At 38.3% G+C, this 16,045-nt stretch overlaps 1 protein-coding gene across 1 annotated transcript in view; it reads right to left on the bottom strand.

The window, feature by feature from the left end:
- The window catches only part of bcar3 (BCAR3 adaptor protein, NSP family member), a 47,447-nt gene that overhangs the window by 11,625 nt on the left and 19,777 nt on the right, over nucleotides 1-16,045 (bottom strand). The gene's annotated exons all lie outside the window — the stretch shown is intronic.

Consider the following 16,045-nt stretch of genomic DNA (forward strand, 5'->3'; position numbering starts at 1 on the left):
AAAAAGTAGAGTATGCAGGAAATAGAAACTAAATTGATTGTTTGGCACATAGAAATGATAGGCTTTGACGGTTTTCTTCATGGTCATCCATTTAATGTGTTACACAATAGACTGAAGATCTTTTGATCCCTTTGAAAGAAGCAGTGACTGATATGGTTCTATCATATATGTGCCATTTTATTAATTCACTGTAAACTAAAATATCTAAGCAGATTGAAGGTCATGTAGTGGAAATATATGTGTTTCTTTTGCTTGTCTGTAGTAGCGTATTCATCATCATGTGATTTGTCAGGTTTATAATGTGACCACATTTCAATGTTAAAATCTTTTGTCGTTTTATTTAAATTAGTCAGTCGTGTAAACAAATGGGTTCATCCAACAGCTGCTGATGAGGTTTTCAGCATTCTTCAACCAGCAAATGTTTGAGCCTCTTTGAAACACAATGTTGTAGTCATTCTTATTAAGGTAAACTACAAACCGATCTATCACATCTAAAAATCATAAGTGCCCCCTTTTAAATCTTTACAGTTTAGTTTTTTCTCATTCAAATCTCTTTATGCTCCACATGTCTTATTTATACTTCCAAAATCCAGGTTCCCACATTGTCTTTGCTGTTTAGATGTGCGGTGTCATGATGCTGGAGTCTAAAATGCTTAGGCAAGGGATATGCAGGTAAACTTCGCAGCTGGAGGAGCAACAAGTGCTACATCTACAGTCAAAACTCAAATCGTTTATTTAATCTACCTAGCCTTTCCAAATTAACATAAAGTCAAAGAAAGATGTATGTTTTCAGCAAGAAACCTTATATAAAGTGTAAAGCACGATGGTGGGAGTATTATATCCTAATCAACAATCATTTTTATGGCCTATATCAAAGACAATGAAAGAAACTAAAGTTTAGGGTAAACATTTACTGCCAATCACACCACAGAGTGACTGAAATGACAAAAAAAACAAAAAAGAAATAAAGGCAAAAAAAAAAAAGGAGTTTTTAGAAACAGCCAGCTGTTCATGTCCCAGTATAAATAATGTGCATGAACTGGAACAATGAAACAGTCTAAAAGTCCAGATGTGGATCCTGCAGAAATGTTGAGGTGTAAAGAGGAAAGAAAACAGATGTCTTACAGAAGAGGGGAATGTGTGGAAAAAGGGACAAAAAGTCAGCTGACATAATGTTTTTTGTAAAGGTGCAACACCAGCTTCTGACATGGGAGGAGGGGGGTGAGGGTTAGCGATAATATAGAATTTTCCTATGATTGAGTAAATTATGTAATTAAACTTTGCTCTTAGTTTGTACAAGTTTAAATGTTTTATTGATTAAATATACTGTACTTTTTAAAGTTGCTAATTACTACTTGATATTTGGCACAACTCTATGCACGTATTTCCCTTGTTTTTTCTTTTCTTTTTTTCAGACCTGACATATGAATTCTGTGTAATCATGAGCGTATTATTACTTCCTCTACATACTCTTTTATCATAGTAGCCACATGCATACATTTCACATGTAATAAAGCTTAACTGTAATTTAATACAAATTCCTCTTGACATAAAATGATGAGAAAAAGTCAAGTAAAATGAACTCTGGGTAATTCCTTTTAGTTACCCAGAACCATACAAATATTCATCCATGTGTTTCAAATCAGTCCACTGAAGGTCATCTGAAATGTAAGACAAAGGCTAAAGTACCAGTTCAGATCGAGTCCAAACAGTCATGTTTCCCAGTTCAAACACTGATTTTATTGATTGGTAAAGTCCCAGAAAGTTTAGAAAACATGAAGACCTCCAGAAGCTCTGAAACACCTGCATTGCATACTCACATGAAAGCTGCTGGGTCTCTGCATTGTGCCTTTGGTTTATATTCCATAAACAGATGCTTCATATCAGACACACACACAACGTAGTTTCTATCCCTGAAACACGGCTGCTCACTAGATGCTCACACACTTCATTCTCGTCCGATCTGTCACACATGTCCACAGGCTGCCTTTCCGTTCTGCGTCCTCGCTCATTTTGCCCTTCAGTGTTCCCTCTCTCTCTCTCTCACGGCTTCACCCTAATGTGATGTCATCATCCTAACACCAACCGCCTGCCCAGACCTGCCTCCATACACACCTTGACCTGAAGCACACAAACACAAACACTTCTACGAGTCTTCTGCATCTGTGAACCTGTTCCTGAGAGCTCCTGCCACATGCAAACAGGTGCTTTTACCTTTTATCACTCAGGTAAAACACTCTAATTGACTATTCTGTTCCCTAAATGCTGACTGAGCTCAGCTAAGCCACACTTTCAGCAGTTTCTGACTTTGTTAGTTCTGTGATGAGTAATTTCACTTTCTTCTTTTTTTCTTATGAGTTCAACATGAGTCACAACACAGCACCTCTGAATTTGCCCTTTGTTCCACCGTCCATGTCTGAGAATCCTGGTCTTCTGCCAAAAAGAGGTTAATCAGTGATCCTTTCTGCGCTCAGGGCAGCAGGCATCATGACAAACAGTTGAACATGTTTATGCTGATACAGAATGTACTAAAATTTACACTCAAAGTTTAAATTTTCTTTCCCTGGCAAACTGAACCTCTGGATAAAGATAAAGAATTGGAGGGAGACAGAAGTTCAGCTTCTGGTGAGCAATGAAGCTGTCTGCTGTGATGATTGTCTTCATATGTTCCAAAGGCTTTGTGCACATCTCTGAAACCTGCCTGTCTTGTCTCTTTGTACTAACAGATCTCCTGCACTTGACTAAATCTAGACAATGTGGAAGAATCTCACTCATTACAGTCTCTCAACCAATCACAGTCGCACATTGGAATAACAGTAGCATTGTGCACAGCACACATGCATTCATTAAAATGTGATCTACTGAGTCATGTGCATGGATAAAACAGGAAATTTGTATTTAGGGGTCTTTATGACTCCGAAACAGAGTGCATCCTCTCCTCTGAATACCTTTTACCATCTCTCTGCGGCTATGCTTCCTGTTGTTTTTTTTTCATATTTTCTGTTCATAAGTCTTGCTAAAGTCATTAGAATAGACTCGTCTGCTTCCAGTCTCCAAACATGACAGGAAATCAGCATATCATGTTGCAGCTTTTACTCAGAAACAGCTCAATGCATCACAGGCTTGATGGTGTAGCACACGTGCACTTATTTAGTTTGAAACAGAGCATCCAGCCGGTGTCGCATGACTAGTGTCGTGTCGAATCTGAACGGTTATCCAGTCAAATCCTGCAGCTGCACCGACGTTGCCGAGTGGAGTCAGATTGTCTGTTCTGTAAGTCGTGAGGATTGATGAAGACAAAGCTTTTCTTTTTTAGTCAATTCAACAAATTTATCCTGAAACCTGCGGTAGGTAATCCTGCTCAGGGACATATTTTTTTACTCTGGGTGAAGTGGTTCCTCATCCTGATGGTAGTCTATACATTTTGTAATCATGAACAATAAGAAACATAGTTAGACCCCTCAGTTTACTGTAAATCTGTAAAAACTAACCAATTAAAACGTTCGGATCGAAGTGAAGTTGTTTATTTCTTATATTTTGAAAGCTTCTTCTCCCGGCTCCCCTCCTCCCCCTCCAGCACCGCATACCTGATCGCCACACTCTGCATATAAACAGCGTGTTAGGATGAAAATACAAAGTAGTGAAGAAGAAACTCGGAAGGCAAACATGGCTGAGAAAATTAAGAAAGGATTTCCCGATCCGAATCGGTTTATTTGCCTCCTCCCGCTAAAAGGCAGAGAAAGAGAAAATTGTTTGTGGAAAAAGCTGCAAATAAAAAAGCTGCGATGTGCAAGTTCAGGTTGGGTGGGGGTTGGAGTGAAGGGCGGGTGGCCTGACGCGTCTCAAACAGATTACTGATTGGAGGGGGAGGAGCCAAGACAGGGTACCACTTGCAAATCTTGCTCGCTCCCCAACATTACCTACCCCAGCTTTATGTCACAACTGAAGGTGTGAACTACATGACTGCTGAAAACTTCAGCATCACTTCTCATTTCTTTAAGACCTTTAAGACCTGAGAAATATTATTGATTGGTCTTTAATTTGAAAAAAGACCACTTGAGGGTGTCTATAAACCTTTTTTTGCTTTTGCATTGTGTTTTTTTTCCCACTAATTTCTCTCTTGTATGTGTGCAAGCCCCATTACTGAACTGCCACCCTAAAAAAAAGGCTAATTCTGCATCAAACTTGCATCCTGTCTGTTCTCTGAGCGCTTTCCAGCCAGTAAAAATCTGTCCAGTGTTAACCCTTGTCTTATCTCTTGCTCTGTCCCTTCCTCTCTCCCTCCCCTAATGTCCTCTTGGTTTACAACACCGCTTAAGTAAATTGTTGCTTTAACATGATGGAAAAACCTGCAGTGAAGTGCAGTCACAGTACGCTCGGAGTCTTGCAGTTTTTTCTGGTGAAGCAAATGATGACAGGCCTTGGGGCCGAAGCGATCTCAACCTATTCTCAAACTTTAAATGGGTAAGAAGCCCCGCGCTCGCTTGGAGCCGGGCATGCAATGTGAGCCGCCTAGTGGGCCACTTTTGTTAAGAAGAGCTGGTGCTGCAGGATAAACCGCAGCTTTGGGACCCTGCAGGACAATAATGGCTCCAGGAAAATACAGAGGTAATGTCAGTGTGCCTCGACATAAGGCCGAAACATGGAGTTTTAATGTTGGACAGTAATGTAGTGTTACTTTAAGTTAACCTTTAGTACCAGACCACTGGAAAAATTTTAGAGTTCAGTGTTTTGCTTGAAGACACAACATGCAGGCAGGAGGAGCCTGAACCATAACCCATATGGTTCAGGCTCATACATTTGGCCCAGCAGTGTAGGGAGGAAGAGGAAAATAACGTGGAGGTCATGGCACCTGTATTTTGTTAGACTTTTTGTTTTGCTTTTCATCAGTTGTAAGCTACACCTCTAACACTCCGCCATCCTTTTCCCGTTGTTTTCATGGCAAAAGTTTGACTGGATGAACTGAAGAAGAGCTGCAGGTTCATGTTAGTCTCTGCTGCTCACATGAGCTACAATGAAATGGTTTCACACCAGCAGTTGTTTTGTCCGTAGAGTGAAGAGCAGCTGGGTTTAGAAGATGGCTGAATAGCAGTAAAGTGGCAAGGTCACTGGGCTTGCATGAGGAGATGTAAATGGAGGGAGGGTATTGATCGGTCAGGAGGAGGAGGAGTAAAACAGCTCAGAAATGAGGAGTTGTGAAAGAGAATGAAAAGAAGGAGGGATGGAGAATGAGAAGGATGTGATTCATAGAGGAGTATTTTTAAAGGCTGCTATGAAGTATGATGTCATCCTCAGAGAGAGGCTGCATTTATACTGTACCAGTCTGTGTGAGCGGACCACAACACAGCAGAGTGGCTTAAACCATCCGTCTTTATGGCATCTTGCCTTTCCAACCTCTTCGTTTTCACACATAAACAGCTGACTGAGCCATAAAGTCACTCCATTTCCAGTCAATGTTCGATGTTCGATCCAGCGACACTGAATTCACAAGAACTCATGAAACCCGATCAGGAACCGCACCAATCAGCCTCAACATTATGACCAATGACAGCAAGGGAACTTTCTGCCCATGAACTTGTATTAAAACCAGGGAATGCAGGAAAGTCTAACAGTTTAAGTGACGTTGTTCAGGGTCATATTAGATGACTAAGTCGTAGCATCTCCAACTGCAGCTCTGATACGATGCAGCTGGGCTGTAGTGTTAGTTTTATGGACGGAAGGAAGAAGAGTAGTCGTCTTTCAACTTGAAAGTTGGGGGATTGATCCCTTTGACTGTGTGCCAAAGTGTCCCTGGGCAAGACACTGAACCTTAAGCTGCCCCCTGATGTGCCTATTGGGGTATATATGTACATTGTTTTGGATAAAGCATCTGCTAAATGGCTGTAGAATAGAATAAAATGGCCAAAAGTGTACCAAGAGGGAAATACCGGTGAAGCTGTAACTAAAATTCACTAATGCACCATGGGAACGAAGGTTTGCTCATCTTGTATCATTCATAAAACCTTTTAGAACTAAAACAGCAAAGTAAAACTCTTCTTATTTGCTGCGAAAGGGACTGCATGTCTGCACAGAATGCTCTGATGAATCGTGTCTTTGTTTACAGAAAAAAATTTGGCAGCTCATCCCTTCTTACTGTCAACATTTCTCTCAGCTGCCTGAAAGAAAGCTGAAAAGGAATAGAAATAATCTGCTCTGTAAAAAAGGATTTCAACTGTCCTTAGATTTTCTTTAGATTCATATTATTTTATATGTTTCTGATGCACATGTAACATCAGGTCTTTTTGATTCAGCGATGATCTGGATAGTTGACATTATAATCTCTGTCTTGCCCTAATCCGCTGTGCTCTGTATTGTTATGTGCAACGTGGTTTGTGATGAAAACCTGACTGAGTCATTTTACATTATAAACTATCAGCAGCAGCATTTGACCAATGCAGCATCGTTACGCCTTGCTACAACATCCGAGTTCGTTTATTTAATTACTTTCACATGTAATGTAATAATCAAAAGAAAAAAGCCTTATATAATACTAATAATGAAATTAAAAAAAATTCTGAATCTGCTGATTGTTTACATTGACCTGTAACATATTAATAAATGCCAACTTTAAGTGAGAAAGTCAGACATTAATGCTTTAATAATATTTTTACACAGTAACCTAATCCCCTGTTCATTAAATATTTTAGTTTTATACTCCAGGTAAAATTATTTTACAGCCCAGTAATCTCTAAATCACTAGTGACCATTCACCTTTTCTTAGTTTCAGTGCAAATAAGTAACAGGACATCCTAAAGATGGATACGTTTGATGGATAATGTAGCACATGTGCACGTTTATAAACATTTAGAAATGTTTTGAAAAGTTTTTTTTTTTTATTTACGTATTTAAATCATAGAAAAATATGTGAAATATATTATAGATTTATGACCAATATATAAAATGTATAACATGCAATTAATTTTTACATAAATTCATTTATAAAATAGATTTTTTCATAAATATGTTAATTAACGTCATAGGTTTTAAATACCTTTATGTTTCACACACACACACACACACACACACACACACACACATACATACATACATACATACATACATACATACATACATATATATATATATATATATATATATATATATATATATATATATATATATATATATATATATATATATATATATATATATATATATATACATATAAAATATATACATAGCCAAGCCAACTTTATTTATGAAAGCACGTTCCGACAACTACATATATATTTTTAAAATGTATTTTTTCTACATATTTTATTTATCTTATTTGTTTTACATTTGTATTTTCATTTACAGATCTCAATGGATCTACAACATCACCAAACATTTAATTACAGATATCTGGAACCGAAAGACACACACACACACACACACACACACACACACACACACACACACACACACACACACACACACACACACACACACACACACACACACACACATATACATATAAACAATAAACAAAAGGCTTTTACGGAATAAAACATTATCAACACACAAACCATTCATATTACCTGAATTAAACTAAAACAGAAACTAAGTCTTTAAACATCCCGATCACTAACGGCCGCCATGTCCAGTCTCAATGGTTGTCTGTAACTTATGTAACTCTATACCAGTTATTTTACCAATGTGGTTGTTCTAAATGACATGAATCTGATATCATGCTGATTGCTTTTTGGAATTAAATTCAGTTAGCGTGAGGGGATCTAATATAACCTGCAGATAAATGCTGCCTTATGTGACTTGGATATTTAGCTATTAAATCAGCACTCTAAGTTCCTCCAGATATGTAGAAATCTGTACCACTTGCTTGCTCAGTTGGCTAATTTAACTTTAATGTTAAATCAGAAGATTTACCCTTCACCCAAACATGTCGTGACACATTTAAACCCACGCATGCCGGCTGGACAGATGTCATCACACAAACGTTTTATCATAAGCAGTTGTTGCCACTGAGGTCATATTTTGACACAGCACATCGCACATCAGGCGTTGACACAAATCTGGTTATTTCATGATTATTTTTACAGGAGGTTGTGTTTAAATCTAACCTTAAAATAATCTCTTAATCTTCAATGTCAGAACAGGGATTATAGGAATTAAAATGGCTTCTAGGTACTGTTGTGCCAGTGGAGACACATTGGAGGCTCCCAGTGGTGCTGCAGCATGCTCTGGTCCACCATGCAGAGCTTTATTCTTTTATTCTTGTTTTATTCAGTTAGTTTTCATTTAATTCAATGGTAGTTAATTAACAATATGCATCAAATTTTGTAGAAAAAAACTATTTTTTTTCTCAAATAACATACATGGAGGATATATATTCCCTGAGACAAATATGTTGAACAAATATCTTCAAGTTACAAAAAGCAGCTTGATCATTTTTTACGACTAATTTCAATAATCACAATGAAATTGATCAAACAGTTTCACAAGTGCAATCACTGTCATCATCATTAAAATAATACCCTTGTGGTCTGCATTGCCTCTGGTACTTCCTTTTCCATTCATGCATTCATGCACATTTCTGTCTCTGTCTCCTTTAGGCAGGTCACAGTACATTTCTCATGGCTGCTGCTGCTGCAGGGTTTCTGACTATCAACCAACCCTGGAGTAAAGCAAAAGAATATTTTGGTTGCTGTTTGCTTATCCAGCAGAAACATCAGCTGAGCATTTGAATGTGTCTCAGTGCTCATAAAAGTTTCATTCCAATATTTCACATTTCCTTTAACATTTCTCAGACTGGATGGAGAGTTTTAAAGCGTTGGAGCTGATGAAAGCTAATTACTGTGCAGCTTCTCATGTCTTCATCGTCAGAGGACCCCTTCCTTTCCTGTTTAGATACAACTAAATGCAAGCATCTTCCTGTGTTTAGGCCAGGAAGTACTTTACTCATCAGTTTAGAAAAGCTGCAGGAAAAGCATCATCTAGGAGATTATGCTGCAAACGTGGATAGAAGGGAAGAGCAAAGAGCAAATCTCGCATTCTTCATTTACATGGTTTAGATCAGATGTACTCGTGTTAAAGACCAAGAAAAAGGCTTTTAAAGACTGATTAAAGCACTGCAACACTAAGCATCATCTCTGAATAACAGACGGGTAATACTGAGCTGGACTTCAGATCAGATGTCTGGTAACTAAGATGTGAGAAAAGATCCTTCTTGAATTACTAGTGTGTGTCTTAAAACAGTGACCTGTGTATGGGTGTACCTTGCCTCTCAGCTGGGATAGGCTGCAGCTCCCCCATGAGGATAAACTGAATGAAGCTGGGATAATAAAATCGATGGATTGATGGATATAAGGATGAATGGATGATGGATCACAAGGTTTGTGGATGAAAGTTGTGGATATTTAGCTTTTACTGCTTCACACTTTCAGTAAAGTGATTTCCAAAGTGCAGAGAAAATAAAGATTATAAAGGAAGACTGACATCCCATTTCAGTTTGACTTTATTTTACCAAATAATCTTTTTTTTTTTTTTTTTTTTAAAGTTCTCCTGTTGAAATAAATCTCACCCATGTAGAAAGAGAATCATATTATATATAAGCTTGTGACCATTTGTGTCTTTCAGATACTCATTGATTAGGATTTATGTGCAGGCGCAGGATCATGAAGCTGGTTGTCTATGGTTAAAGAGCAACCTCCTGGAGAGACAGATGGAGGAGAAAATAAAAGAGGGCAATGGAATAAATCCCCAGGCTCTTTGGAGTCAAAAGCATGGATATGTGGAAGGGAGAGGCGTGCACAGACGGAGTAGTGGGAGGGGAGGCCGAGCTTGAGGGGAAAAAACTGATAAGAGCAGTTCAACAGGGATGGGGATGGTGGCGGGAGGAGTGTGTGTGTGTGTGTGTGTGTGTGTGTGTGTGTGTGATGCCACTACACAACTCTCATTCTGGAGATAAGATCATGTCATATCAACAGATTTTTAAGTGCCTAAAACAATTCTACAAAGTTTACAACTCATCACAAAATGACTTAAAGCTTTAACTTTTTGTTTCCATCATTCATTTTACAGTAAGCTAAAGAGTAAAAGTATTAGTTATAAAGGTGTCTTCAATGAAAACGTTGATGATTTAGTTTAAACATATTTTTAGCACAGTGTAATACGAGATAAGAAGAACTGGGACTGGCTGCATTCATATGCACAGCAATGTTCTGGTATTAACACTGCAGGACTGTGCTTCAAGTGGGCCAATCTAATCTCATTTGCCTTTTGCAGACATGTATAAACATCCTCAATGCATCTTCTGAGATTCAGAGTTCAGATTCTTTTCTTATGAGTAAAATTAGAGCTTTTTATTTATTTATCTAAGAACTCATATAAGGGAGAAGCCAGTTTACTTTGTCACTTTTGTTGACGTGTGTTAGGATGTGCAGCCCAAACCGTGCGCTTCATGGATCTCCTGCAGCTCTCCGTGCAGGAAGATCTCACAGTTGACTTAGTTTACAAATTAATTTGTTCCTACACAAATCTCTGAATCTGCTTCACTCTGACTTTAATCTTAATAATAACAATGGATTAGATTTATATTGCACTTTATTGCTGATGGCACTCAAAGTGCTTAAATTGGGTCCATTATTCATCCTCTCCTCATCATACCTGGTGATGGTAAGCTACCACAGCTGCCCTGGGGAAGGCTGATGGACAGTGCACGCCAACCGCCTCTCTGACCGCCACAGAAACATTCATACAACTGCAATGCTGACACTGGAGATAAGGACAGTGAACTGTCTTGCTCAGGGACAGAACAACAGCTAACTGTTGAACCCTCAACCGTTCAGTCATTGGACGACCTGCTCTACCACCTGAGCCACTGCTGGGACAATATTCTGCTATTCGGTGTATCAGCCAAGTCCTATTAATGACTTCCACCAACATAATGACATTTAATCTTTCTTATTTCTTAGTTTGCATCGAGATATCTCAAAATGTCAAGGAAAACTCTACTAAAAGCCATTACCGAGCATTTACAAACACAATTAAAAGCCCAAACAATTTTATGGGCATGCATCAAAAACATTAAACAGAGCATGTCCATTTTAATGCTTCTGCTAATTTCCCCACTTCGAGCAAACCACACAAAAATATGGACTGGGAAAGCAGAGACTCTGCTGATTACCAAGATGTTTGTTTCATCATGCGTGAAAAAACTCACTTAGCTAGCAGTGAAAGAGCAGGAAAAGAGAAATCTTGATTTTGACACCTCTGTTGTGGTGTGGAATATCTGAGCTTTCTTTTGGAGCCCAGACTTCGTTTATGCATCTTGTTGTTGTGAAAATGTGCTCAATATTTATTTTGAATAACTCATTTCAGACAGAAAAACGGGCCTTATGAGGTGTGTACTGTAATGTTATGAATTTGCCCTTTATGACACATTAGCCTTGAACTAGCAATTACCTAACAAACTCCATCTATAATTCATGACAGTACTGAAGCCGTTAACATGTATTTTTCATGGTTACGGTGCTTGTTGATCCTCATCTATGTCCTCCACACCAAACCCATTACTTCCTGCTAAAAGTGAGTTTTTTTCCCCCTCTTCACTGTCACCTGCCACCCCGTGCATTAACAGGATGGACGACTGAATCGAAGACATGATTCAATACAATTTGTTAGTTGACCTTTTAACTGGATCACAATGAATTGGCCTAAACTGATTATGTCTGCAAAGTGCTTTGAGATGACTTAGTTGTGAACTGGTGCCATACACATTAAGTTCAAATGAACTGAATAGTCACAATATATGGTGTGTGTGTGTGTGTGTATGAACATATATAATAGGAAAATGCAGGCATTACAATTTACAAATAGATCAATATAAAACTGACTGAGTGTAAATTATCACACATCAAATGAATAAAACGTAATTATTTACATAACTCCACCTGACCCTCAGTTTGGTGGCTTGTGATCTCATCAGGAAGATTTCATCACATGCAACTTTTACACCTTGCATCAACGTGTGTTTTCCTTTATCTGGTACAATGACACATTCTAAAAGCTAGTGCAGAACAATCTGAAGAAAAGGATCCCGGCCGATCTGCACAGGGACAGAATACGTCACCGTCGCCTCCTGCACCGCTGCTCACTTCATCCAATTAAGGTAATGACATTCATACATTTTACTGACGTCATACAGAAGACAAAGCACCACAAGTTAGTAATTTATCATCCACATGTGGGTTATCACTCCGGTCCTGGTACCTCTGTATCTATAACTATCTGTGTCTCACCCTTGCCATCGCACACTGCCTTGTCTGTCTGCCAACACCAGTTATGGATGAAGCCAGCATATATCTCACTCACACACTCAAGACAGTCACACAAGTCAGTCATTTATGAGATCGTCTGGTCTGAGTAATACAAGCCCAGTGTTCAACTCACAGAGAGAGCAAGGCAAAGAGGAGGACTATTCAGCATGATTAGATTTTGTCCAGGCTAGAAGTGGTACCATGTGCTTTTTAGACTGTTTTCTGCAGGCCAACATGGGACTGTATCTTTTTTTATAATGCCCTTTGGTGGACTGGTCAATTTCCTGTGGTCTGCTGCTTTAAACAACAGCAAGACATCAAAGGCGTCCTGCTACGTATGCTTACGTTAACGAAAATTGCAGGCTTTTCATAGTTTAAAACCAAGCTAGATGCTATTTCTAATTCAGGAACTTAACAAAAAACAAACAACATAATAAGAAACAACATAAACTGAAGCATACATGTGCACAAAAACACTTGCACTTGCTGTCATGGATTGCACATGACAAGATTAACAATCAATACCTGCACACATGCTGCTCACACACACCATTTCTCTCACCTTTCCACTGATGACAGAGTTCTTGTGGTAGAAGCAACACAGAGCTGCTGCCAGGGCCTTCAGGTCGCATCGCTCTGACATTTCTTCCTACCTTATTTAACTGCGCAGACTGACATTAAATGCTGCATTCAGCAGGTTATTTTAGCTGTACACCTCCGCTCTGGTCCCACTGACCACAACCCTACAGCTTAACTTGGATAAGTTTCTCAATTGGAAAGAGCCAAATAATTCCCATTTGTTTATTCCAAGTAAAACTTTCATCCCAAAGGTATTCAGAAAGATGGAAAAATATAAAATGGATTAAGTAAAAATCCTCCAGAGAAGAAACTTTTTAAATCTAAGCAGACATGCTCCTCATTAGGACGACTACAGCTGCCATCATTCTGTCATCTCTCTGCTTCACAGTCCCCTGCAGAGTGATCCCTCCACTCCTCCCTCAGCTCAAAACATCCTTTCTCACACTTTTCCTCCTGTGCCCCACCCCCCCGGGGCTCCATATATGGATGGGAGAAAGAGCCACGTGGGAGGGTTTGAGCCTGTCATGTGTGGTTTGACTGGGAGTGGTTCGAAAGCAAAATCTCCCTCTCACTTCCCACTGAAAACACATGGATCATAAACGGATAATCATACTGTACTCCACACAAACTCACTCATTCTGCATCAGGCACATGATCCCATGTACATTTTCATATTAAAGCTGATTTATTAACATATTTCTAGTAGTGTTTGATTGATTTTTTTTTTTACTAATAAAAAGTACGATAAAGTAAAAAAAATTAAAAAAAATAAAAATTGCCTGATTAATTTTCCTTTTTCCAGCACTTTATTTTTGCCATTGAGAAACATTAATTAAAAGTAATCAAATACATTTTTTGTAGTACTTTTGGTGAGTTTCTGCACCTTGAAGGTGTTAAAAAACCGGAATATTTCAGTAACACAAGAGAAAGAAAAATCACTTCCTGACTTGGTAAGTTTGCAAAAGAAACACTCAAAAATAGCTGCAAGCTACTTTTGCATATGTAAATAATCCACAATGCTGCATTATGAGTGTGATAACAGGACAGAATCAGCAACGTGCATGTGTGTGTCCTGTAGAGTGATGCTGATAAATATCAGATCATTTAATGACTGGTGAGGAACTAAACTCCCATTCTAGTAAAAATGCCACAACTTTCCCACACTCTTAAAAATACACACACACACACACACACACACACACACACACAACTGCATTCAGGCAAAAAGATCATCATGAGTCATAAAAAAGCAACTTTTGCTTTACATTAAAGACACAATTCCGTCTACATGTAAACACACTAGTAAAAACACAAACACACAAAAGGGGTGACACCCCAGTTGAAAACATATTCTGCCACTAATTACAGTGTGAACTCGCTGAGGATCCAGGAAGGAAATACATGTCAAACATTCCCCGGGGCACCACACACACACACACACACACGCACACACACATGACTGTGGACCACAGCAGCCCCAAATCACCAGCTATGCTAAATGTTCACCTTAAAATACACATGTGTTGCTCCAGGAATGCTTTGGAAAACAGCGAGGGGCAGAAATCAGTGTGCTGAGGTTGTGTAGTTTCTATTTCATTTGTTGTTTCTGTCAAATGGACGGAGAGTAGCAGAGCCGTTTCAGCCTAATTATATTACATACTGAAGGATAAAATATATCATGGTATATAAATATGGATTTAAATATGTAGTTTTAAGATATGCGTTCAGCTTCCGGAGCAGAGATGGAGGAATGATGAGCGGAGATTTAGAGCTTGTGTTGTTGCAAGTAACAATGTGGACATAAGTGCCACTTAAATGGTTTCTCCATCTTTAAAAAGAAAACTGCTGATCGCAGCATTTTCTCCTTTTTTTTTCTTTGCTTTCTTGGCAAACATTTTGCCATAACTGAACTGTACTGGAAACAGAGGAATGGAAGAATAAGATGTGTTTCAGTAACGGCACAGAAAAGAAACCTGAAGTAGAAATAAATCATAGACCTAAAGTAATACATTATACACAGGAATGTTATGATCATAATACCGGCTGGAAGTTTGCCTGTTAGGGATGAACTCTGGTCATTTTGCTTATGGAAAGCTTAGCATCAGTGACAGTCACGGCCACTTCCACCATCATTTGAATGCATACACCCGAATATGAATTAGTGCAAGAGTTCATAATGTAAATGCTACGAGTCCAGGTTCTGAAATAGTATAACATAACTTTAAGCCTTCATCTACCTTCAGAAATCATAACATTCCCAGTTTTTACAGTCTGTAAACTGTCACACAGGCTCAGAAATAATACAACAACTGCATTTCCAAAGCTGAAATAATGTTAAATGCCTTGGCTTCCTTTTAAGTAACCGTTTATGGTTTTTTATTGCATGATACAAGTGGTGGATTTTAGAGTTGTCAAAATTCAAGTGGCTGAAAGAAAAAAAAGGAAGAACAAAAGATATATATATATATATATATATATATATATATATATATATATATATATATATATATATATATATATATATACACCAGATATATGTCCATGTTGAACAGTCACGTGTCCATGCCAATTGCTTTCCTCAATGAGGTCTTTGTACATTTTCATTAATTCATTCATTCTCCTAACCGCTTAATTTGATGAAGGGTCGCAGGGAAGCTGGAGCCTATCCCAGCAGTCTTTGGGTGAAAGTCAGGGTACATCCTGAACAGCTTGCCAGCCCATCGCTGGGCCGTTTGTACATTTTATCAACAATTTATTGTTTGATGTTGGTTAAAGTTTGAAATTTGAACAAATATCTATTGTCTGTATGATTTGCTAATTGTGTTTGTTCACGTATTTTAAGCACTTGACAAAAAAAAAAAAAAAAAAAGGAAAATATTTACTGTCATCCTTGAATTCTTTTATCAATGTCCAGGCTGGGGTTTTTCCACAGTTACATGCATAAAGCATCGCTGGAGTTGTAAAAAATGCTTGAAGAGTCACAGTTTATAACAATTAAAGATGCCCCTATTGAACTCATCCCTACATTAAACTGTCACAAATGTAACACAATATTGCACAACTATAACACCAGTATGACATCACACTTACAAGCAGGTCAGACATGCTGGACAGTAGTGTTAAACAGCAAAATGTCAATTACTGCTCTTCCATTTTTCACTTTTTGACTT

Source organism: Telmatherina bonti (genome assembly GCF_933228915.1).
Source record: "Telmatherina bonti genome assembly, chromosome: 8".
Classification (NCBI taxonomy): Eukaryota; Metazoa; Chordata; class Actinopteri; order Atheriniformes; family Telmatherinidae; genus Telmatherina; species Telmatherina bonti.